The 27,842-nt window shown below is 39.9% G+C and overlaps 1 protein-coding gene across 1 annotated transcript in view; it reads right to left on the bottom strand.

The window, feature by feature from the left end:
- zbtb10 (zinc finger and BTB domain containing 10) overlaps positions 1-27,842 on the bottom strand; it is a 99,916-nt gene that overhangs the window by 41,772 nt on the left and 30,302 nt on the right. The window lies entirely within an intron of this gene.

The following is a 27,842-nucleotide window of genomic DNA, read 5'->3' on the forward strand; positions in this document are numbered from 1 at the left end:
GTACCTACTTCCAAGCACCTTAAAACTATGTCCTCTCGTTCTAGCCATTTCAGCCCTGGGAGGAAGCCTCTGACTATCCATTTGATTTTAAACAATTCAAAGTGAATTATACAAGCCTAAAATTTTTTTTTCTTGTGATAAAGGGAAATTCTTTCTAATAAAGGGATAAAGATTGATATTGATTAACATATGCATACATTTTCAACTAGGTTGTTCACACTTTGATTTAATTTATTCTATTGAATAAACTGGTACAGATTAAAGCATTTTATACTACAAAGTACAAATCAATCTATTTAACAAACACAATATTAGAATCCTAACATAAAAACGAACCAAATAAATAAATAAATAATAAGAGTATCCGGTTGATCAGGACCCTTTTGTTACTAGCCAGTTATTCACTACATTCATTTAGGCCTCTAATCAAACACAGCCCCCAGAAATGACTGCCATTGGGAAAATCACATATTTTTTTTGCTACCTTGCTTTGGTATTGCAATACAATGGATTATGAAAAAAGATTTAGAATATCACACAGAGGGGAAGATTAAAAAGATAGGAGGAGAGATTCAATAACAAAAAAGTCAATGAAACTCAAGGGGTAACAGCAGACAAATCAAATAATAAAGGTCAAGTTTGTAAGAAGTACGGGTGTGAACAGCTGAATTATTACAATTTTCATTTGAACTTTAAACCACTGCTGACTTTATTTTTCCAGATAGCAATAGCTAGCAATGATAGGAACTCATTTGTCCCTTTCTCAGCGCAATGCATAGTAGGCACAAGTGAGCTACAAACAAAACCACAGTACTTTTCTGGTCAAGTGTTTGGTCCTTCAATAAGTATATGTACAGTCGACCCTCCTTATCTGCGAGTTCCGCATGCGCGAATTCAGCCAACCGCGAATCAAAAAAACCCAGAAGTGCTCTTCCAGCACTTGTTGTTCGAGCATGTAGACTTTTTTTCTTGTCATTATTCCCTAAACAATGCAGAATAACAACTAGTTTACATAGCATTTACATTGTATTAGGTATTATAAGAAATCTAGAGATGATTTAAAGTATACAGGAGGATGTGCGTAGGTTACCGTGGATCGGGATTGAAAAAAATCGGAAGATCTCTTACTATGTAAGTCAGAACAGGTACATCCGGTATTATTTAGCGTCAGTTAGTCAAACGTTTGTCTTAGTACATAGTATATATTTTACCTTTCTATGCATATAAACACTTAAGAACATATGTTTCAGCACCGGGCTCGGGAAGTTCCCGAGTTCGATCCAGTGACAGACCACTTCCAAGCACGCTCTCCTTCCGTGCCTGGATGGTGTGAAGGATCAAAAACCCAAAACCCCAAAACCCAATAATTAAACCACCGTGTTGCTTAGTAATAACTGTAGCTTTCATCGGGGCAGGGCCTTTCTCACTTTATCCTTTAAAATTGTTCCGATCGTTGACCAACTGTAGCCTAACGCTTTTCCAATGACCAATGGCATTTCACCTCTTTCCGATCGCTTCATTATTTCCACTTTATTTTCAATCGTGATCGCGATTATTTTCGTGAACAGAAACACTGCGGATTCAGAGCTCGGCTGCCGGGTCCTAATGTCAACCGCGTCTGCTGGGTCCTAAGTTCCAACGCCTTGAGACAGGATGAATAAGGGACGAGCATCCGCATTTTTTGGTATCGGTGAGGGGTCCCGGAACCAATCCCTCAAGGATAAGGAGGGCCAACTGTATATAGATGTTACTGTTTTAAAAAATTGAGAATGGGCTCAGGGTGCACGATGTTGTAGCATCTACAAATTCCAAATTTCAGCATACACAAATCTATTTTTCTGCTTAATAGTAAGTGGAATAAAAATTTAACTAGTTCTATACTAATTTTGCAATGCTTCAATTCAAATGGAAAACAAAGCAAATGTAGTCGAGAAAAATCATGCAAAAATTATAAAAAAAAATAGAACATGCGAACAGATCAAGACTTTGTTGGAAAGTATCTAGCCACTTTGGCACTCACTACACATATTCCTAAAGGTTATATGGCAAAAATGGCTAAATAGCTATCATTTATTGTTTTTGATTATTGACAATAATGTTAGTCTACATGATGCTGAACTTTTCATGATGATGCGCGTATTCTACTTATGAGCATCTAACTGAATCAAACTGCCTGCTCATTACATCCTGTTCACCCTGTACACATCAGACTTCCAATATAACTCGGAGTCCTGACATGTGCAGAAGTTCGCTGATGACACGGCCATAGTGGGGTGTGTCAGGAATGGACAGGAAGAGGAGTATAGGAAACTGATACAGGACTTTGTGATATGGTGCAACTCAAACTACCTGCGTCTCAATATCACCAAGACCAAGGAGATGGTGGTGGACTTTAGGAGATCTAGGCCTCATATGGAGCCAGTGATCATTAATGGAGAATGTGTGGAGCAGGTTAAGACCTACAAGTATCTGGGAGTACAGTTAGACGAGAAGCTAGACTGGACTGCCAACACAGATGCCTTGTGCAGGAAGGCACAGAGTCGACTGTACTTCCTTAGAAGGTTGGCGTCATTCAATGTCTGTAGTGAGATGCTGAAGATGTTCTATAGGTCAGTTGTGGAGAGCGCCCTCTTCTTTGTGGTGGCGTGTTGGGGAGGAAGCATTAAGAAGAGGGACGCCTCACGTCTTAATAAGCTGGTAAGGAAGGCGGGCTCTGTCGTGGGCAAAGTACTGGAGAGTTTAACATCGGTAGCTGAGCGAAGGGCGCTGAGTAGGCTACGGTCAATTATGGAAAACTCTGAACATCCTCTACATAGCACCATCCAGGTTACTATCGATGCAATGCTCCTCAGACAGAATGAAGAGGTCAATACTCCCCAATGCCATTAGGCTTTACAATTCAACCGCCAGGACTTAAGAACTTTTTAAAAGCTATTATTAATGCTTTTTGAGATAGTGATTTAGATGCATATCATATTTTTTACTGAGTTAAGTATTGTATGTAATTAGTTTTGCTACAACAAGTGTATGGGACATTGGAAAAAAAGTTGAATTTCCCCATGGGGATGAATAAAGCATCTATCTATCTATCTATCAAAAACAACCTGGAGATTAACAGCAAGTCCATCCAACCTCATGCTATGCTGTGGGATGCACTATGCACAATGAATCGGAGAGTGCAACTAACAAATACCTGCAATAAAAATGGGGCTACTAATCCAATGGAAAATGGTATTGCAATTAAGATTTTTAATTGTTTTAATGTTTTAAATTCAAGTTACAGCATCTAAATTGTTATGAAATGGTTAAAAATATTTAAATCTATTTTAACAGCTTTTGAACGTATACTAAGAGATCATCTGAAAGTAAGTTACACTTTGCAATTTATAGCAGATGCACTTTTGCCTGTCCTAGTAGAATATTTTAAATAGAAGCACAACTTTGAGAAAATCTACTTCAACTTTCATCAAGCTACAAATTCAATGTTATCAGATAAATGGTTTTTCTGTTTATGTCAGTTCTCATTCCTCATTCACCTGTAACTTTATCTCAAAATTTTCTCTCATCACAGTTCTATCAGATGTTTAAGCAATTCCAGCAATTTCAGATTTCACAATTTCCAGTAACTGTTGTGCCTACATCCCTCAATTTCAACATTTCCTTCTGTTTTCCCTGTTTTCATTCATCTATTAGTTAAGATGGTATTGAAAGACTGTCACCCAGAAAATCTTGACTTCCATCCCATCACAGATATTTCCTTCATCCTCTCTATTCTACAGCTTATAATAAGATTTCCTCACTTTTCCAGTTCTGATGAAGGATTGATCTGAAGCATGAACTTTACTTGTATGACAGTATTAACAAATCTGCTCTTCTCCAACAGAATACAAGTAACAGGAGTAGAAATAACCAGTAATATAAGAGATCAAAACATATTAGCCATGTCTGTTCACCTCACAGGACATGTGCACCATGGCTTTAATTTGAAAAATTTTAATTATGAAATTGAAATCTCAAGAAATGTGCAGCTCTCATTAGCAAATGCACAGTAATAATTTGGTTGCTTCAAGGGCAACCTTTATAATTTTAATATACTGCCAATAAGCCGCAGACACAGAATCATAAACCATTGTAATACAGAATCAATCATACCTATGCCAGCTCTTTGAAAACTGATTAATGCCAATTCATCCTACAAACTTTTCTTCTTTGTGTACTTATCAAATCCATTAAAAATAGAGAATTTACTACCACAGATTTCTTACACAAATACTTTAAACCAGACACTTTACATAAACATTCATCTTGTCTAGTTTTTTTGTGTCATGTAACTTAAATGTTATGTAGGAATTCTGTCCCAGAAATGTTCATAAGTTCAAAATTGTGGAATACTTTTTTCTCAGAAATGAATGGTGCAGACTAAAACTAACTGCAAGAGCACTAAGGAAAAATATTGTTATCCAAAAGCAAAATGAGTTAAGTACAATATTAAACGTCACTTTTTTTTACTACTTGATAGAAACATGATCACATCACTTAACAAACCTGGGTTCCTACAGATGAAAGGATGAAGTCTTTTTATCTTTTCTGTTTCTTTGAGTATATGTACAAGCACACATATGGAACTGCAAAGAGCTGTGGACATACCTCAACTCATCATGAAAGCCAGCCTCCTCCCACACCACCTCCCATCAGAGATAAGAAACAAAAGCCTGACAGCATGTACCACCATGCTCAAGGGCAGCTTCAATTCCACTGTGAAAGAACAGTTGCACAGAAAGATGGACCTTTGACCTCGATCTAAATTGCCATGACTTTGCACTTTCTTCTCATCTGCCTGCACTTTCTCAGTAACTCTCAATACTTTATTCTGCATAATGTCAGTTTTTCTCTTGTACTACCTTAATGTACTGATGTGCTGGCATTCAAAAGTTTTCACTGTAATTCAATAACAAAAATTAGTATTTTAAGGGGAGGATGACACAACTGTGGCTAAAAGCAAAGAGAGGGCATATAATACATCAAGGATTAGTGGGATGTTGGGAGGATTGGGAAGTTTTTGGAAACCAATAGAAGGCAAATAGGGAAGCCATAGGGAGAGAAAAGATGAAATATGAAGGTAAGCTATCCAATAATGTAAAAGCTTTTTCCAGATATATGGGGAGTAGGAGAGAGATGAGAGTGGATGTTGGACCACTGGAAAATGATGCTGGACAGTTTTGGTGATGGGGGAGGGAGAAGTGATGTAGGAACATAGTGGGTATTTTGTGTTGGTCTTCACCATGGAGGACACTAGCAGTGTGCTGGGGATTCAAGAATGTCAGGGGCACGAGTGTAGTTGCTATTACAGAGGAGAAGATGCTTGAGGAGCTGAAGGTGGATGGATTGCCTGGACTAGGTGGACTGCATCCCAGGGTTCTGGGTGAGATAGCTGAAGAGATTGTAGAGACATTGGTAATGATCTTTCAGGAATCACTGTGTTCTGGGGTGCTTCCGGAGGACTGGAGGATTGCGGGTGTTGCTCCACTCTTTGGGAAGGAGGGAGGCTGAAGGAAGGAAATTATAGGTAAGTTAGTCTGAATTCAGTGGTTGGAAAGATGTTAGAATCTATTATTAAAGATGTGGTTTTAGGATACTTGGGGGCACATCATGGAATGGGCCAAAATCAGGATGGTTTCCTTAACAAGATTTTTGCCTGATGGATTTGTTGGAGTTCTTTGAGGGGGTGGCAGGCAGGATGGATGGGGGAGAACCAGTGGATGGTGTTTGCTTGGATTTTCGGATGGCCTTTGACAGGGTGCCACACACGACACTGCTTGGCAGGATGGGAGCCCGTGGAATTACAGGAAGGATAGGTATGTATGGTATGTGGACAGAGGATTGTCTGACTGCCAGGAGGCAAAGAGTGGGAATGGGGGAGGGGCTCTTTTCCAGTTGGCTGCTGGTGACTAGTGGTGTTCCATGGGGGTCAGTGTTGGGACTGTTTCTTTTCATGTTATACGTCAATGATTTGGATGACAGAATTGATGGTTTGGTGGGCAAGTATGCAAACGATATGAAGATAGGTGGAAAGGAAGGTAGTTTTGAGGAAACAAAATCTGCAGAGGGACTGAATGGAAGAACAGGCAAAGATGTGGAAGATGAACTATGTAGTAGGCCTCCGTTTGTCTTGATAGACCATGGATTTGCGCCTTGTAAAGTTTCCAGGGCGCAAGCCTGGGCAAAGTTTATTTTATGGAAGACCGGCAGTTGCCCAAGCTGCAAGTCTCCCCTCTCCACGCCACCGATGTTGTCCAAGGGAAGGGCATAAACACCCATACAGCTTGGCACGGGTGTTGTTGCAGAGCAATGTGCAGTTAAGTGCCTTGCTCAAGGACACACACGCAGCCTCGACCAAGGATCAAACTAGCGACCTTCAGATCACTAGACCGACGCCTTATCCACTTGGCCATGCGCCAACACAAGATGAAATATAGTGTGGAGAAGTGTATGGTCATGCACTTCGATAGAAGGAATAAAGGCACAGACCATTTTCTATATGGGGAGAAAATTCAAAAATCTGAGATGCAAAGGGACTTGGGATTCCTCACAGAAGATTCCCTAAAGGTTAGCTTCAATGGTTTATTTTAATATCAGAGACTGTATACAGTATACAACTTGTAATCTGTACTCTTTGCATACATCCACAAAACCTAAGAATGAATGACAGAAATGGCAGAATCCCAAAGCCCACCCTCCCCCTCCCGCACATAAGCAGCAGCAAAAGCATCAACCCTTTCCATTCCCCACCCTCCACCTGCTCCAGCAACTTGCAGGTTGAGTCACTGGTGAGCAAGGCAAATGCAATGTTAGCATTCATTTCAAGAAGACTAGAATGTAAAGGCAAGGATGTGATCTTGAGGCTTTATAAGGCATTGGTCAGACTGCACTTGGCGTATTGTTAAGTAGTTTTTGGCCCCTTGTCTAAGAAACGATGTTCTAGTATTGGATAGGGTCCAGAGGAGGTTCACTGGAATGATAAGGTCAACGTATGAGGACTTTTTGATGGCTCTGGGCCTCTACTCACTCAAGTTTAGAAGAATGGGGTGGAATCTCACTAAAAGCTAGCAGATATTGAAAGGAGTGCTTGTGGAGAGTATGTTTCCTATAGTGGGGCAGTCCAGGACCGCTTCAGAATAGAGACTTCCTTTTAGAACAGAGATGAGGAGGAAGCTCTTTAGCCAGAGGGTGGTGAATCTGTGGAATTCATTGCCACAGACTGCGCAGGCCAAGTCACACAGTATACTTAAAGAAGAAGTTGATAAGTTCATTGATTACTAAGGGTATCAAAAGACGACAGGAGAATGGGGTTAAAAGGGATAATAGATCAGCCATGATGGAATGGCTGTGGAGATTTGATGAGCTGAATGGCCTTACTCTACCCGCTTGTTGCATGGTCATCTGGTCTTATTATTGTCACAGCAACTGAGAAGCAGTGAGAAACTTTGTTTTGCATGCTGTCCAGAGCAATTCATCGCATCAGTACATTGAAATAGGGGAAGTGAAACACAGTAACACAGAAACAGAAACACAGTGTTGCAGTTACAGGGAAAATGCAGTACAGGAAGACAATAAAGTCTAACAGCCACAACAAGGTAAATTGTGAGATCAAGAGCCCATCTTATCATATTAGGCCTCTACGTTGAACTATCTGCCCGATAAAGTGGTTGAGGCAGAATCAGTGATGACCTTTACAAAGTACTTGGACAGGTCTGAGATTTAGAGGGATACGGACCAAGCACAGGCAAATGGGACTGGCTTAGATTGAAATCTTGGTCAGCATGGAGCAGTTGGGCCAAAGGGCCTGTTTCCAAGGTGTGTGACTCTGACTTTCACTTATCACATACACCCTCTTCTGGGAGTAAACATTTTACCTCAGCTTCGTCTTCAATGGACGACACCTTATTTTGAAACAGCTGCCCCTGCTTCTGAACACACTGTTTCTATCCTGTCAGGTTCCCCACAGCCTCTGCCAGCCTTCAGTCACAATTCCTCGCTCACTGACTCAGACCCCAGTAGATAGAAGCTAAGGCTGCCCAACATTTCTCTGTGAGGCAGGCTGCCTTCCCCAGTGACCTATCCAATAAAGATGAGACACAAGAGGCCAAAGGCAATGATATCTGGGGCAACATTTGGCAAAGGAATGAATGAAAAATGAGGGGTTATGTGGGAGGGGTTAGACCAATCTTAGAATACGTTATAGGGCTGGCACAACATTGTGGGCTGAAGGGCCTGTTCTGTGCTGTACTGTTCTATGTTCTAATAATACACCATCTTACACAGAGTTCCACTGACTCTAAATGACCTGGTTTCAAACCAATCATTCTGGTTTCTGATTCGCTGAAAATTGACTTGAGGCTATCTTATAAAATACTGCAACATTTAAAATATAAACTCTTAAATCTGATGAAAAATATGAATTTTAAATTTTACTTTCTAATATTTCTAATAGTATGAAATTATTCATGAGGTAACGATTAGATAGAAGGAATTTTTAAAACCTTAAAATAATTTTCTATTATAATTGACTCAAATTATGTGTTTTCACTTTTCTATTTTACGCTCCATAATATTTTGATGTTCTTTTGTACTTAATTTCTGAGCCACCTGCAAACACCTCCAAAAAGAGATGGGGAGATGGAAAGTAGTAAGAGAGGCAGGGAGATAAGAACGTAAGTGGTTTTATCATGGAAAACTTAAATCTTTAAAATAATTTTAATTTTACATTAAAAATTTAAAACCCTGCAGAAACTATAAATTTAAACAAAAAGCAGAAAATGCTCAAAGTACTCTCTAGATTATGCTACTTCTGTGAGAAGAGAAACACAGCTAACTTTTCTGGTTCAAGACCCTGCGTCAGAAGTGGTTAGGAGATAGTCAAAGCTCATTAATTAAACTGCTAAGGATTAGGGAGGTGGGGAAGATGCCCCCTAATAAGGAAAATCTGGGATGATATTGCTATAAACAAGTTTATCTGGTCAATGAGTGGCTAGGGAGCAGTTAAAGAGAGAACACTGACACAAGAAATGTAGGAGTTGCAACATGCAAGCGTGAAGACATGCTCAAGCAGATCTTCATTGTAACACTGAAGGAGGTTACTGTTACGTCAATAAGTCAGAGTAGAAGTGGAATGGAGAAATAAAATGGGAACTCATCGTCACCCCAGCATTCCAATAGAATTGAACAACATAGTGGGCCATAGACCTGCTATCTTATTATATAATTATGACTGTAGCCAGCTAAAGTGCTTACTTACACAGGTTTATCAACATTGACAACAAATTAATGTAGGTATGAAAATTGTATTGATGATTAGTTATTTTTGGCTTTAAATCTCCAAAGGCCTGAAGCACAGGTTGTAAGGAGCTAAAGAAAAGAGCATTAGATAACAATATGGTTACATCTATTCTGTTAATGCAAAACTAAACTCAGTGAACTCAGTAAACTAAGTCATAATACCACAAGATACAGCAGCAGAATTAGGCCATTTGGTCCATCGAGTCTGCTCTGTCATTTCGTCATGGCTGATCCATTTCCCTCTCAGCCCCAATCTTGTATCCCTTCATGCCCTGACCAATTGAAAATTTACCAACCTCTGCCTTAAATATACACAAAGATTTGGCCTTCACAGCTGCCTATAGCAAAGTATTCTACAGATTCACCACTCTCTGGCTTAAGGAAATCCTCATCTCCATTCTAAATTGATGTCCCTCTATTCTGAGGCTGTGTCTTCTGGTCTTAGAATCCTCCATAAAAGGAAACATTCTCTCCAGACCTTTCAAATTTCAACGAGGTCACCCCCTCATTCTCTGAATTCCAACGAGTACAGTCCAAGAGCCATCAACCACTCCTCATACGATAAACTATTCAACCCCAGAATCATTTTCATGAACCTCTTTGAACTCTCTCCAATGTCAATACATCTTAGCTAAGGGGCCCACAATTGCTCACAAGATTCGAAAATGAGGCATCTCCACTGCCTTTTACAGCCTTAACATAATACACACCTGTAAAGTACACAAATTTATGATTTCAGCGCTATCTACATACAACATAATAACCATTTCCATATTACTTGCATTCATAATCCTCCTAAGATTACACGGCATATTGCCAACATAACTGGCATACACCAATAAAATCAGACGTGGCTTTAAAATGTAATATACAAATGCTTTTAACAAATGCCTTGGTACATTTAAGAGTGATAATTCAGTAGAGCTTGCACTAAGAGCTGAAAAAGGGTTTAATTACAAAACAAGATTCTGCAGGTGCTAGACACACAAAATGCTGGGGGATCTCAGCAGGTCAGGAAGCATCTATGGAAAGGAATAAACAGACGACATTTTGGGCCGAGGCCTTTATGTTTTGTTATCATACATAATTTTAAAATCTTAATTGCACAGAGTAATCAGATTAGAAAACGGTAAAAATGATATAAGTTAATTTTTTGTTAAGCTATCCTCCAAGTAGCAAGTTTCTATGATAGTCCATCTATAGTAACCTTTCAAAACATAGTAACTAGAATCTTTACCCTCAAATGTTTTAATGTCTGCAACCTCATTAAAGATCTGCAAGCAAATTAATCTTAAAAATGTACAGCACAGAAACAAGTTATTTTGCCCCTCCTTGTACATGCCAATCATGATGCCTATATATGCTAATCACATTTGCCTGCATTAGTCCCGTCTTTCCTATCCAATTACTTTTTATGCATTGTAATTGCAGTTGCCTCCAACAAAACCTCTGGAAACCTGTTCCAGTATTCACCATCTTCTGTAAGAAAAACTTGCCCCTCAAAAGAAACAAGGGAAAATCTGCAGATACTGGAAATCCAAGCAACACACACAAAATGTGAGAGGAACTCAGCGGGGCAGGCAGCATCTATGGAAAAAGAATACAGCTGATGTTTTGGGCTGAGACCCTTCGGCAGGACTGGAGAAAAAAAGCCGAGGAGTAGATTTAAAAGGTGGAGGAGGGGAAGAGAAACACAAGGTGACAGGTGAAACCTGTAAGGGGAGAGCTTAAGTAAAGAGACAGGAAATTTATTGGTGAAAGAGACATAGGCCATGGGAGAAAGAAAAAGGGGGGGGGGGGGGAAGAGCACCAGAGGGAAGCGATGAGCAGGCTAATGGAATGTTGGCCTTTATTACAAAGGGAATTGAGTACAAGAGCAAGGAAATCCTCTTGCATTTGTACAGAGCCCTGGTGAGACCACACCTGGAGTATTGTGTACAGTTTTGGTCTCCAGGGTTAAGGAAGGACATCCTGGCTATAGAGGAAATGCAGCGTAGATTCACGAGGTTAATTCCTGGGATGTCTGGACTGTCTTACACAGAGAAGTTAGAGAGACTGGGCTTGTACACGCTGGAATTAAGGAGATTGAGAGGGGATCTGATTGAAACATATAAGATTATTAAGGGATTGGACAAGATAGAGGCAGGAAATATGTTCCAGATGCTGGGAGAGTCCAGTACCAGAGGGCATGGTTTGAGAATAAGGGGTAGGTCATTTAGGACAGAGTTAAGGAAAAACTTCTTCTCCCAGAGAGTTGTGGGGGTCTGGAATGCACTGCCTCGGAAGGTAGTGGAGGCCAATTCTCTGGATGCTTTCAAGGAGGAGCTAGATAGGTATCTTATGGATAGGGGAATCAAGGGATATGGGGACAAGGCAGGAACCGGGTATTGATAGGAATTGATCAGCCATGATCTCAAAATGGCGGTGCAGGTTCGAAGGGCCAAATGGTCTACTTCTGCACCTATTGTCTATTGAGATAAGGTGAGAAGGTGAGAGGGGAAAAAAAGAATGGAGAATGGATGGGGCATTCCTGGAAGTTCGAGAAATCGATCTTCATGCCATCAAGTTGGAGGCTACCCAGAAGGAATACAAGGTGCTGTTCCTCCAACCTGAGAGTGGCCCCATTATGACAATAGTGGAAGCCATGGATTGGAATCAGAATGGGAAGTGGAATTAAAATGGGTGGCCACCGGGAGTCCTGCTTTTTCTGGCGGACGGAACGTGGGTGCTCAGCGAAGCAGTCTCTCAAACCTACATTGGGCCTCACCAATACACAGGAGGCCACACCAGGTGCACCAGACACAGTACAAGACCAGTATATGATACAGTACATTTCCTCACCTACCACCCCACCAGCTTCTGTGTCCAGCGCATAATTCTTTGCAACTCCTGCCATCTCCAATGAGATCCCACCACCAAGCACATCTTCCCCCCCCCCCCCCCCCCCACCCGTGCTTCCCCCCTCACTACTTTTCAGGGCCCTAAACAGTCCTTCCAAGCGAGGTGATACTTCAGCTGTGAGTCTGTTAAGAGTCATATACAGTTGGCCCTCCTTATGCAGTTCCACATGTACGGATTCAACCAACCACAGATCGGGAAAACCCAGAAGCTCTCTCTCCAGTACTCGTTGTTTGAGCATGTACAGACTTCTTTTTCTTGTCCTTATTCCCTAAACAATATAGTATAACAACTATTTACATAGCATCTACATTGTATTGGGTACTAAACATAATCGAGAAATGATTTAAAGTACAGGTAGTCTTTAAGTCAGAACAGGTACTTCCAGTATTATTTAGCGTCAGTCAAATGTTTGCCTTAGTATACAGTATATATTTTACATTTCTATGCATATAAAAACACTTAAGAAACGTATGTATTTCAATAATTAAACCACTGCATTGCTTAGTAATAATTGTAGCTTTCATTGGGGCAGGGCCTTTCACATGCTCCATCATTCTCACTTTATCCTATAAAATTGTTCCAATCGTTGACCAACTGTAGCCTGATGCTTTTCCAATGACTTATGGCATTTCACCTCTTTCCGATCATTATTATTTCCACTCTATTTTCAACTGTGGTTGTTTTCCATCAATGGAACAGAAACACTGCAGATTCAGCAGCAGCCACAGGCAGCAAGTTTAAGCTCCTCCGGGTCCTAAAGTCCACCAGCATTGAGACAGGTTAAATAAGGGACTTAAGCATCTGCGTTTTTTTGGTATCTGTGAGGGGTCCCAGAACCAATCCCCCACAGATAGGGAGGGCCTACTGTACTGTGTCCGGTGCTCCCGCTGAGACCCTATGTAGATTGGGAGACCACTACACCAAGCACCTATGCTCCACCCACCAAAAAAGTGGGATCTCCCAGTGGCTACCCGTTTTAATTCCAGTTCCCATTCTCATTTCAATATGTCTATCCATGGCCTCCCCTACTGTTGCGATGAGGCCACACTCAGGTTGGAGGAACAAAACCTTATATTTGTTTTGGGTAGCCTGCAACCTGATGGCATGAACATCGATTTCTAAAACTTCAGGTAATGCCCCCCTTCACAATTCCCCATCCCCTTTTCCCTCTCTCTCCTTATCGCCTACCCACTGCCCCCCGCTGATGCTGCTACCTCCTTTTCTTCCTTCCATGGCCTTCTGTCCTCTTCTATCAGACTCCCCCTTTTCCAGCCCTGTTTTACTTCAGCTCGTTACTTCATCCCTTCCCTCTCAGAATTCACCTGTCACTTTGTGTTTCACTCTCCCCTCCCCACACCTTTTAAATCTACTCTTCAGCCTTTTTTTTCCCCAGTCCTGCCGAAGGGTCTCGGCCCAAAACGTCAACTGTACTCTTTTCCATAGCTGCTGCTTGGCTTGCTGATTTCCTCCAGCATTTTGTGTGTGTTGCCCCTTATCAGACCTCTTTCAAATTTCTCTTTTATTTTGGTGCCCTCTAGTTCTATACAGCCCTGCTCTGGGAATAAGCTTTGACACCAATGTAGTTGATCAATTTGAATGCTTGAATCTGCTTTAAGCACAGTACTTTTTAAAACTCAAACTTCACATTAAAATTTCAACTTCTCACATTGCTATACTTACTAGTGAAAGTCTGCTGATTCATTCCAAATTCATTGCAATTCTCCTTAAACCTTCTAGGTTTAAAATATCAATCTTCAAAATAATGCAAAATCAACCATCACTAATAAATTTAATTTTTCAAAGCTGAAAGTAAAATTGGCCTCCAAATAAGCAGCTTAATATACAGAAATTCATCCTCAGCATATGCCGTATAATAACCTTTTTTAGCAAGTTATACATCAAGTTTTAGCAAGTCTTGTCAAGCAGTTCAACTGAATTGCAGAACACAACAAGAAAGAAAAACAAAACTAGCAAATGAGCACTTTCAGCACCAAGCTTCACACTATTTGTACAGATTGGAATTACATTGATTACTTAAAACATTGGCAAATACCCAAGGCAGTAATGCACTTCATGCAGTAACACATTTTGGTTAGGTTACCTGGACAACAGCAATAACCACAATCATTTTTAAAGGATATAATTGATCGTACTGTTTCTACACAAATTTTTGTAACTAGTCTGTTAAACTATATTTCTAAACCATAAAATTATACTGAGCTTTAAATATTGTTGTTATAGACATCAAATGCAATGCCTGTATTGAAATGGAGTTGTATTAAAAACATCATACATCTAACATGATGGTAACCAGATACAAATTTTAAACATTATAGAATAAATGAAACACAGATCCACTTAGGTTCACTTCCATACTAGGCCTTAGACAAAACTGAGATAAATATCATGACAAAACAAGTAACATGAATGATAAGGTGAAGTATAATGGCGTACACCCAGACACAATTCTACATATTCTACAATATGGTACTTAATGACATGGACAAACAATCTCCTAACCTTCAGCTTTGACTGAGGTAAAAGGTGGAAAGATTTTCAAATATTTCTGAAAGTAAGCCTGGTCTTTTTCTTTCCCCCAGTAGTCATAGTGAAAATTAAGTCAGTCTAGTACAACCAAAACCAAATTTGCTTTGAAATCAGATTCCTAGGGTATCTTGAATTTGATCTGCTTAAATTTGCTTGGTCTCAAATGGAGAAGAAATCCCAAGCATTTCAAAAATAATTGCTATGGACTTACTTGTAGTCAGATACATGACAAATGTTTAAGATCAGGAAAATACATAAATCTTTTGCCTGAATTTGACAGATGACAGGGACATTACAAAGGTCAATCCAAGATTCCCAAGGCAAATACATATTCGCTGCTGGCTTCTGTTCTCTAACTATTCTCAATAGTGACCATACCAGCTCTGATTCTCAAGCACCTCCGGGGGGAGAGAGGAGAGAGAGAGACACTTTATCGATCCCAAAGGAAATTACCATGTCACAGTAGCATTACAAGTGCATTATTTTAGCTATTACACTCCTTCAGGCCTGATTCACTCTATCAATGAAGCAAACCTTTATTCTTCCCCTGTACTGAGGCAAATTCTTTGGTTCCCAATAGAACACTGCCTCAAGTACTTCACTGCAGGCAAAGCCTGGTGACATCCAACTATCTGCTAGCATTTTGCACTCTTAAGGCACATCAAATACCCTACCAAGATAGAAAAGACAGAAAAACGAACAACCTTTTTTTCCATTTCCTTAGCCTCATTTATAATCTTTAGGTTACAGCTCTTCATCCAGACACCTTTTCAATGGGGTGAACATTTCTGCTTTTGCCATACTTATAAAGCCGTAATTTCCAGAACAGAACTCTTCTGTGGATGAATAAACAAAGACCCTCAACTCTTTCCCAAACTCCCTTATTATCTCCCTTACATCCGGTTAAGATAAAAGATAAGAAATCTGACAAAAAACATCACTAAAAATAGCTTTTCTGAAGGAATTGTGTTAAATTATCGATACTAACACTGAAGGGACGAACAACGGCGAGGTGAGTTTGCGGTATGAGCCGAGATGGTGTGTTGCAGAATTCTGGGCGAACCTCCCATGCTTGTTCAACTGGCCTGGTTGCAAGGTTGGATTGGTCTGGGCATCAAACTAATTTTAAGAGCTTGAGAGCAGCTTCAGGCTGGGCGGTAAAATCTGCATTTCAAGCGGCAATGCCTAGGTCCTAGTGCGCTGCTTAGACCATTTAAACGCCAGCCCAGATCGGAGGCGAGAGCCAATTTCACTTACTCTCTGCAACGATCACTCCTCTCTCCAGGGCACGGAGCCTTTTGCTGTTCTGTTGTTGGGTCAATTTAAAAGACAGCCCAGATAGACTGTAAAGACAAGGTGTCAGTTGGGACATAGCCGATTTCTCTCATTCTCCGCGAAGGTTGTCTCCATGGCACTAAGACTACAAAGACTGCTTTGGGCCTACTCTGGGATTCAGATCTGAGGACTCCATTTAGGTTCAGAATGCTTATGTTCGTTTTAATAGTTTGCATGTTTTTTTTCCTCTTGCGCATAGTGTTAGTCTTTTATTTTTATTTGCATTTTTTTCTTTAATTGGGTTCTTTTGTGTTTCTTGCTTTGCAGCTACCTATGAGCAATCAAATCTCAAGGTTGTATAATTTATTATAATTTATAAACTCTTTGATAATAAATGAAACTTAAATAACCTCTTTGCTCGAAGAAACCAGTCTTTTCTGCTCACCCAATCTCTTAATTTTGTACATATCAATTAAACTGTCCCCCTTTTGTTCTGAAAATCAACCCAATTTTTCAGTCATGGCAATATACTTGCAAGTCTCTCACATCTGTTCAAGTATCCAAGGGTCAAGATTGTTAATTGCTGTATTTGTTGATTCAGCACATGAGTGTAAAAGAGAACAAAGTGATTGAAAATCCGGTGCAGCATAAATAAAAACACAATAAGCAAAACAAAATAATAGATATAAATATAAAAGCAATCCTATAAAACACAATGAACAAGTAACTGTAAAGTGGAGTGCATGGGGAATGTAGGGTATTGAGGGTGGTTTAATGAGTGGGGGTGTTGATCCCAAGGCTTGTGGGGCAAGTATTCATTTTTGAGCCTGATGATCCTGCCGTGGACACTGCATAAGCCTCTTGCCGGATGGGGGTGGGACAAACAGTCTATAAGCAGGGTGGGATCCCCATCCTTCATGATACTTTTCTTTCTCTCTATATACACACACATTTTTATACATATATATAATGTACACAAATATACATTACACACACACATATATATATGTCCTTGTTGCTGGGTAGGCTGGTGCTAGTGAAATACTTGACAGGTTTATCTACTCGTTGTAGATCCTGCTGCCTGCCGCAGTGCAGCTTGTGTATGGCACAGTGATGAGGCATGTTGGGATGCACTCAATTGCACATCTGTAGACTGTCATGAGTATTGATGTGCATAATCTAGCTCTATTCAGCTTCCTCAGAAAGTACAGGCATTGGTGAGTTTTCTTGATTGTGGAGTATGTGTTCTGGGACCATGAGATGTGCACCCCCAGGAGTTTGAAACAGCTTACAGCACCATTACCATGTCACTGATGTGGAGAAGAATGTGAGTGGTGTGGGTTTTTCTTTAGTCAGTAACCATGATGTGATTGAGATGAGTAAGGCAACACCCCCCCCCCCCCCCCACAAGTTTAACCAGTTTTTACAGGAGCATCAAGAGTGTCCTGACCGTAGCATCACTGTCTGGTACAGGAATTGCAAAGTATCTGACCACAAGTCTCTACAAATGAATGCGAAGACTACTAAGAGGAACATTGAGGTATCTCTTCCACCCATTATCAGAAGCACAGCATACGCAGAGTCCTTAGCATTATCAGTGATCCCTCCCATCCATCCAACAATCTCTTTGATCTACCAGCAGGCAGGAGGTACTGCATCATTAGGACAAGAACTGTTAAGATAGAAAACAGCTTCTTTGTCAGCCACAAGACAAATGAACTCCCTGGTATGACGCAGGTCTCATCACATTTGAAGCGTAATATAGTGTTAACTTATAACTTGCATCGTGTATTTGTTAGTTTACTTGTGACAATATTACTTTGTATGTTATGTTGCTGAGTTATACATTTGAAGAAAAAGTTTGAACCCTCTGCAATTACCTGGTTTTCTGCATTAACTATTCATAAAATGTGGTCTGGTCTTCATCCAGGTCACAATAGTAGACAAACACAATCTGCCTACACTAATAACACACAAAGGATTGTATTTTCATGTCTTTATTGAATACATTGTTTAATCATTCACAGTCCAGACTGGAAAAAGTATTTTAACCTTTGTATTTAATAACTGGTAGAATCTCTTTTGGCATCAATAACCCCCTCCAACTATCTCCTATAGCTGCTGATCAGACGCGTAATGGCAAGGAGGAATTTTAGACCATTCTGCCACACATAACTGTTTTAGTTCAACAATATTTCTGGGATACCTTGCATGAACAGCTCTCTCCAAGGCATGTCACAGCATCTCAATTGGGTTAAGGTCCGGACTCTGACTTGGTCATTCCAAGTCACAAATGTTCTTCTTTTTAGACCATTCTGTTATTGATTTACTCTTGTGTTTCGGATCATTGTCTTGGTGCATCGTCCAACTTCTATTAAGCTTCGGGCGACAGACCACTACCCTGACATTCCCTTGTAAAATGTCTTGATACAACTTGGTGGAGATTATTGTTGCTAAAAGGTTCTACCTGTTATTAAAAACAAGGGTTCACATACAATGCCTATAAAAAGCATTAACCATCCCCCCAATGTTTACAACATTGAATCAGAGTGGATTTAATTTGGCTTTTTTGACATATCAATAGAAAATAACTCTTTCATGTCATAGAACATAGAAATCTACAGCACATTACAGGCCCTTCAGCCCACAATGCTATGCTGACCACATAACCTACTCTAGAAACTGTCTAAAATTTCCCTAGTGCCTAGCCTTCTATTTTTCTAAGCTCCATGTACCTATCTAAGAATCTCTTAAAAGACCCTTTTGTATACGCCTCTACCACCGTCGATGGCAGTGCATTTCATGCACCCACCACTCTCCATGTAAAAAAAACTTGCATCTGACATCCCCCTTGTACCTACTTCCAAGCATCTTAAAACTATGCCCCCTTGTGTTAGTCATTTCAGCCCCGGGAAAAAGCCTCTGGCTATCCACACGATCAATGCCTCTCATCCTCCATAACTCCAAGGAGAAAAGGCCAAGTTCATTCAACATATTCTCATAAGGCATACTCTCCATTCCAGGCAACATCCTTGTAAATCTCCTCTGCACTCTCTCTATAGTATCCACATCCTTCCTGTAGTGAGCTGTCCAGAACTGAACACAGTACTCCAAGTGGGGTCTAACTAAGGTCTTCTATAACTGTAACATTATCTCACAGCTCTTGAACTCAGTCCTATGGTTGAGGAAAGCTAACACACCATACACCTTCTTAATAACACCGTCAACCTGGGCAGCAACCTTGAGTGTCCTATGGACACACACCCCAAGATCTCACAGATCCTCCACACTGCCAGGAGTCTTACCACTATTATATTCTGTCTTCAAATTTGACCTACCAAAATGAACCACTTCACACATATCTGGGTTGAACTTCATCTGCCACTTTTTAGCGCAGTTCTGCATCCTATCTACGTCGCATTGTAACCTCAGACAACCCTCCAGACTATCCACACCATGCCCAACTTTTGTGTCATCAGCAAACTTACTAACCCACCCTTCTACTTCCTCATCTAGGTCATTTATAAAAATCACAAAGAGCAGGGGACCCAGAACAGATCCCTATCGAAGTGAAAACAGACCACAAAGTGTCTGTTAATTACAAAAATAAAACAATAATTGATTGCATAAGTATTAACCCCCTTTAATGTGAAGCACCAAATCATCGCTGGTGAAGCCAATTGGTTGTAGAAGTCATGTAACCAGTTAAATGGTGATCACTAGTGTATAGTCATGGTGCTTCAATTGATTGTAGTTAAAAATACACCTGTTTCTGGAAGGCCCAACAACGGTATCTTGGCAAAATCTACACCATGGAGACAAAAGAACCCTCCAGGAACTCAACAAAAAAGGTTATTAAAAAGCACAAGTCAGGAGAAGGATCCAAGAAAATTTCCAAGTCACTGAATATCCCTTGGAGTACAGCTTAGTCAATCAAGAAGTGGAAAGAACATGGCAGCACAGCTGTAAGTCTGCCTGGAGAAGGTTGTCCTCAAAAACCTTGTGACCCTGTAAGAAGGGGACTATTGAGAGAGGCCACTAAGAGACTTATGACAACTCTGGAGGAGTTACAAGTCTCAGTGGCTGAGATGGGAGTGACTACACATACACCTGTTGCCCAGGTGCTTCACCAGTCACAGCTTTATGGATAAGTGGCAAAGAGAAAGACACTGTTGAAAAAAAATACATGAAATCGTGGCTAGAGTTTGCCAGAAGACATGTGACAGCCTCTGAAGTCAGCTGGGAGAAGGTTCAGTCTGAGGAAACCAAATTTGAGCTTTTTGGCCATCAGACTATACTATGTTTGGAATAAGCTAACCACCACATATCATCAAAAACACACCATTCCTACCGCCGTTCATGTCATGTAGCATCACTACATTTTTCCTGCTGAGTAGTGACTTTGCACCTAGGAGAGGACTACAGCATTTCAGTATGACTGACTACAGTCAGCATTTAAAATGCAACAATCTTGACAACCATCAATGTGCACATACGTTTGAAAAAAGCTGACCCTGTTCAAAGATGAAAATAGGGTGTTAATTTTTAAAAGTTCCTCCAGCATTTAGTGTGTGTTGCTCTTAAAAGGTGAGGGAGGCAGAAGGACTTCAGAGAGGAGGTGATGTATAGGGAGAGGAGAGTTGGGAAGATAGAAATTTGCTTCACTGGAGAAATCCATAGAGGAATATGTAATAAAGTTATGGAGAAAAGTAAATGTGCAGATAAGAAGTTTAAAACTGAACAACTCTAAGAGCTAGTGAAAATGGCTTAGCCCAAGATAACAGGAGAATACTGCAGGGCATAACCAATCAGCAGAGTATGGAGGAACTCAATATTATGGACAGGGAAAATAAAAAGCTGACATGTTGATTGTATGGAGGCACCAAATGAATGAGGGGTTCAGTAGCTGATGCTCTAAGACAAGAACCAAGCTTAATGAGCAAATCTCTTTGGGTTCAGAACACAGTGCTGAAATGTTGTGAACAGTTTGGTTCTACCAAGTGGCAAGGACTCAAAGATCACAACAGAGGATAAAGATATAATGACTTGATTTTTCCCCAAGGCTGTCAAAGGAAAACTGTCAGGTTAACATTTCAACAGCACAGAAGCAGTGGCAAAATTCTAAGAGGTGGCAGAAAACAGAACAGAGTGCCAAGGTGGATTAGGAAGTGCTAAGAGGAAATAAGTGTAACACTTGAAATTCTAAATACTGGAATTTAAACACATTGCAAATGATTTATGGCAGATTCTAACTGCATTTTCATACTCCATGTGTTTAAGCACATCCAATTAAGATAGGAACACAACTGGGCCGGGGGAGGGGGAACATCACTGATGGTGTATGAAAAGACACCACCACTCTCTGACAGTGGTGTCTGAAAAAAGGATGCTGTCCAAGTTGCATGCCATCTTGGACAATGACTCCCATCCACTCCATAACGTACTGGTTAGGCACAGGAGTACATTCAACCAGAGACTCATTCCACCGAGATGTAACACTGAGCAGCATAGGAAGTCATTCCTGCCTGTGGCCATCAAACTTTACAACTCCTGTGTCAGACACCCTGAGCCAATAGGCTGGTCCTGGACTTATTTCCACTTGGCATGATTAACTTATTATTATTTAATTACTTATGATTTTATATTGCTACATTTCTTCACTATTCTTGGTGCAGCTGTAATGAAACCCAATTTCCCCCGGGAACAATAAAGTATGTCTGTTTGTCTGAAGCACATTCAGGATGTTTTGCCATAATACAACAGTCGAACTCCAAAAAAACCTCATATTACAGAAACTCACATCACAAAATGGTGGAGAAAAAGGTGGTTTGGGGCAAGATGATGTGTGAACAGTAGTGTAGTTGTTCATGTTACACTATTACGGTGACTGTAAGGAGTTTGTGTGTTCTGCCCTTGACATAGGTTTCCTCCAGACGCTCCATTTCCTCTCACATTCCAATGATGTATGGGTTAGGGTTAGTAAGCTGTGAATATGTTTTGTTGGTACTGGAAACCTTTAGCATATATTCAGACGTATTTGATGGAGATGATGAATTTCACTGTATGTTGCAATGTACATATGACAAATAAAGCTAAATCTTTATCTTCTTTTATCTTTATTCCTTCCCCTGCAGGACTTTCAAAAGTAAAGGTGTTTATAAGCGTGAATCTGTGGAATTCACTGCCACAGTTAGCTGTGCAGGCCAAGTCACCGTATATACTTAAAGTGGAGGTTATTAGGTTTGTGGTTAATAAGAGCATCGAAGATTATGGAGGAGGATGGGGTTGAGAGAGACAGCATAGGGTTCCGGTGACGTCATCGTCGAGAATGGCAGCTTAAGTCACTAGCTCCTCCGGAAAAATGTGTATTAAGCCCCGTTATCCCACCAAATATAATATTTTTCGAAAAATATTTGAACTGAAAAGAGGGGCAAGAATGGGGAAAAGGAATGGAAATTTAAAAAGCGACACTGCGGAGCCTGCGTCCGAGTGGAGTGCAGCAAGCGGCTCTCCTACCCGACCGCGTGCTAATGAGGCGGACGCTGGGCCTCACTCAGGCGAAGTGGCAAATATCTTCGGAATTCTGAAAGATATCCAGAAAAATATAAAGCAGCAGCTCCGTGATATTAAGTCACAGCTCGCCGGCGTCAATCAAAAAATAGCGGTGGCAGAGACTTGAATTGAGAAGGTGGAAGATCGCATTCAAAACCTGGAACGGATACTGAGTAAGTCAATAAAAATATTACATCACCAAGAAGGTAAACTGCTTGACCTGGAAGGAAGAATTCAGCGGAAAAATATCAGAATCTACAACGTTCCTAAAGGAGCAGAGGGCTCGTCTATGACACAGTTTGTTGGGAAGTTACTGCGGGACGCGCTGGATCTTCCCTTGGCTATGAAGCTGGAAGTCGAAAGAGCCCACCACGCGTTAGTCCCGAAACCTACCCAAGATAGAAAGCCATGCTCAATAATAATTAAATTCCTTCGGTACAGCACCAAGGCAGAGATTCTATGAAGGGCCTGGGGTAAGAAGAGAGTGTTTTTCGATGATAAATTAATATATTTTGACCAAGATTACCCCCCCCCGCAGTCCTCCAGAAACGCAAAGAATACTCTAAAGTAAAGTGAGTACCGTAGATTCCGTACTACAGAGCGCACCTGATTAAAAGCCGCAGGATCTAATTTTAGAATCAATTTTGTACTTGTACAAGCCGCACCGGATTTTAAGCCGCAGGTGTCCCACGTTGTAATATGAGATATTTACACAGAAAGATATTACACGTGAGGATTTTTTAACTTTTAATTAAATCCGTATGGTAACAAACAAATACATATTGCAAATGCTTTTTTTCGAACCGTGCCTGTAACACGGCTACTTTTAAATATACATACGTATCGGTAACACACAAATTACGTTGCGTATACTTTTTTACTGAACAGTGCACGAACAACATTCCAATATCTCCTAACGACTGGTAAAAAAATATATACTGCAGCCTACCAGGAAAAGTTATTGATCGCCTTTAACTTAAAAGCAGCGTTTTCGCTCGGGTCTAATGCGCTCCCCCCCCCACCTTTCCGTTTATCGCAAACCGGTATTTTCCCACAAGACGCGGCGAAACCGGATGTGACGTCATAGCATCCCGGGATGTAGTACAGAAAACAAATATAGTTAAAACACTTCTAACTTTAACTAGAAAATACTAACAAATGAATTACTAAGCGAAAATATTATAAACTAAATAACTGCCATAAAGGCAGCACAATGCTTTTCTTCGAGTGTTTTCCATGTTGATGAGGGTGAGTACAAATGACTGATTTACAATAATTTAATTGTGAAAGTGCGCTTGATTTATCGTACAATTTCATTGGACCTCTGTGAACTACTCATCAATTTTATTGGTCTACTGTTACGAGGCAAAATGTTTTTGGCGGCATGAAAAAAAACCATGTATTAGCCGCACCGTAGTAAAAGCCACAGTGTTCAAAGCTGTTCAAAGCGTGGGAAAAAAGTAGCGGCTTATAATCCGGCATCTACGGTACTAAAGCAAAAACAGATTGGATTTCAAACTCCATACCCTGCTAAACTTCAAGTGTTTTATGACAACAGGACGCAGTTGTACCAGACAGTGGAAGAGGCGACTACAGACATGAAGGCCAGAGGGTTGCCTGTCAGCGTGGTCAAAAAGAGGGAAAAGCCTGACTGAGGAATTATCCCGCTCTGCTTGGGAAATAGTGAGAGAATCGAGAAGGCAGGAGACGGGAAGAGGCCGAGAGAAATACATCAGGAAGAGACTGGGAGTTTCCCAAAGACAGTCCTCACCCCCTTCAGAAGAGCCATAAGGCTTGGCTAACTTTAAAAATGCTGAGAAGCTAAATGGAAGCAAAAGTACACGGTGATATACCTATCTCGAGAAATACTTATTATAATGTGCATTTTATATTACTTAGTTGTTATTCTTTATTCGCTCACTTACTCCTTTTTCCCCACCAAAATGCATGTGTGCGTGTGCGTGTGGAGAGGGAGAGAGGTACACAGGGAAATCTTTTCTGCGTAATGGATTTGTTCACTGACTTTTATGAATACTGCAATGGGGACCCTCAACTCACAAGTAGGAGGGGTTATCCTCCACAGCTAGACATTTCCTCTAGCTCAACGCAGGGTCATCTACTAGAGACCTCAGCCTTGGAATCACACGTTCGTTGCAATTTTTGTTATTATTTGCATTTTTTGGTTCTTATTTGTTCAGGGAGTAGATCGATTAAGTTTTATTCTAATTTCAATGATACATTGACAGATAAATACAGATGGCTAAGGACAAGGTAAAATTCATTTCTTTTAATGTCAATGGGCTATTAAATCCAATCAAACATAAGAGAATTTTATCCAATTTGGAACAATTTGATTCATACTGGGAAAAATGGTTTAACTACATAATGCCTCATAGGCCTAATTTTATTCTCACAAATCAATGAATCTGTTGTAAAAAAAAAAGATCACTCCCTACATGTACATAGTTCTTTCCTTTTGCTTGTTTTTTCTTTCCACTCTTTTCTTTAAGTGTATCTCAGATAAATACTTTGTGGAGATTTGTGATATATATGATTATATGATATATAGGTACAATGTCTGAAATACATCTTATAGAAATGTTTGTTTGATGATGAACTTCAATAAAAAAAAATTACAAAAAAAGGGAGAGACAGTATATCAGCCATGATGGAACTCAACTTATTAATTTTATTCATTCTTTCACTGGAAAAAAAATCAACCAAGTTAGCCTAAGATGATTCACTTTTTAGCAAATCTGCATATTTATTAAACCACATTTTCCCAAATTACGATTAGTTTTATCCTAGTTTACAGACCCTAAGATTCTGCTAACACATAAATTCATGAAGCATTAATAAATATTTTTTCGACCAAATGTAGTTGTCCTACATTGTTAATTCTGTTACAGGAGTATGACATTTGAAAAAAATCTTCCACATATCTGGTTTTGGTTTAACATCCAAGGATTAGAAAGCTGAATTTAGAAGAGTCCTTGCAACTCTCATCCTAAAGGCAGTTGGGTCCATTATAACAATGTTAATTTCTGGCTATAGCAAGCTAACTGATAGCAAATTATGTGAAAAATAATCCAATAAATATTTACTACTGTTATCCAGCCAGTCACTTTCTCCAGAGGAAATAAAGTCTTTCCTTAGGCTTGCCCTGTTTCAGTGCTGCCCAACAGAAATCTAACAGACACAGGAAAACTAAAGTCTAGTGATTTTACCTTTAACTTAACTAAATAAATTACTTCAGTTTTCCACTCCACCACTCTTGCATTACTGAAGCTCCAGTATCACTTCCAAGTGAAACAGCAATATATAGCTTTCTTTTGATTAATACCTTATTCTTCTTCTTCTTCTTCTTCATGTGCCTTGCACGTTACACGCTTGGGTGATCATGGCCCTCCACATCAAACGATCCCTTGCAGCGCCAATGATATCTCACACATTTAGAATTGTTAGTTCTTTCACAGTATCCATATATTTTCTTCTTTGCCTTCCTCTTCCGCGTTTCCCAGGCATACAGCCTTGTAAATGTAAGGCATTCTATTTTTCCCTTTCTGATGACATGGCCCAGGAGTTAGCCTCTTATTTAATGTTCCCATTAAAGATCTTTTTGTATGGGCACGTTAGAGTACTGTCTCAATAGTCACCCTATCTCTATATGATATTTTCAGCTTTCTTCTAAGAAACCACATTTCTGTTGCTTTTAAGTTTCTTTGGAGTTCTGGTGTTATAGTCCATGTTTCGGAAGCATACAGCAAGATTGACCAGATATAACATTTTAGTAGCCTAAGCCATGTTGTCATAGAAATGTGTCTGTTGGTAAAAATGGGTTTCACGTTTTGGAAGTTGATTTTGGCAATGGCGATTCTTCTTTTTATTTCTACTTCTAGCATCTTATACTTACTGCTAATGATGCAAGCTCTTCTTTCTCAGAGGTCAGTACACTGACTCATCAGCCAGAGCACCATGATACCCACCACTGACATACTGTTGCTTCTTCACCACTTCAGTCAGTTATAATCTCTTTTAAATTGCACCATAATAAATAATTTCCCTTTTGTTCTTTCTCCTCTTTCCTTGATTGGTACTTAGCTGCTAAATTATTAACATTTTCTTATACTGACTGAAGTTCAGTAAAATGCTAATAAGATCTTTACATCAGCTCTTGTCAAAAATATAGTAGGTGATTATGCAAAGTCAAGGCATCTTCCAACAATGGCACTATTATGTATACATACATAACTGCATAATGGCACTGGATCCAAAAGAAAATTGGGAAAATGATCTAACTGCTCAATTTATACATTTAACATGTGTATTCTTTGAGCTTCATAGCTCTATGATTATTACACTCTGCCACAGAAAATGAGCAAATGTACTCAAAAACTATCCACTCCTCTTGATAAAATTACTCAATTCATACCAAAATCCACATTATTATTAGAGTATATTTAATGACATGTCATTATCAATATGAAGGTAAACTATTCTTAAGCAAATAAGCTTTACTCAAGTATTTTTAAATTTACACAATCCTGCAATTTCATTTCAAATCACTTCCAGCATGTTACCATTAACACTTCATCTTAGCACAATGCAACTTTATATCCTCTTCATCTTCACATTAGCTGATGACGGAATTACAAAATTTATCACCACTGGATTATTATTTAATTATTCAAAAGAATACATTATAAAAATTCTACAGAAATCCCAATGGTATATTTTCAATACTAGTAAAATGTTAAAACTAACACTGGTGTCAATGCTGAGGGATGGGCACAAGTCCTTTCAGTAGCTAAGAGCACCGTAGCAGTCCTTTGCTTAGTCTTTCTCGTTTTAGAAAGATAGTCACGTTTGAGGGTTACTTCCATGTTTTACACTATTCTTCTCAGGATGTTGGTAAACAATCTGTTGTTCCAGGGCAAAGGCAGAAAGGTGGGAGAATGAGGCTGAGAGGGACAATAAATCAGCCATGATCGAAAGGCAGAGCAAATTTGATGGGCCAAATGGATGGCCAACTGCAATAGCACCTACTTATGCTCTTAAGCACATGGCCAACGTCACTCAACAACAAATCATTGGGCAAATCCAGCACTATCTCAATTTATAACTTTATGGGTTAAAAAAATATTAGCCAATTGTGATGTAGCCACACATTTTAATTTCAAGTTCAAATCTGTCATTCAACATACATGAATACCCATGAACACAGCAAAATG

Source organism: Hemitrygon akajei, chromosome 1 (genome assembly GCF_048418815.1).
Source record: "Hemitrygon akajei chromosome 1, sHemAka1.3, whole genome shotgun sequence".
NCBI lineage: Eukaryota > Metazoa > Chordata > Chondrichthyes > Myliobatiformes > Dasyatidae > Hemitrygon > Hemitrygon akajei.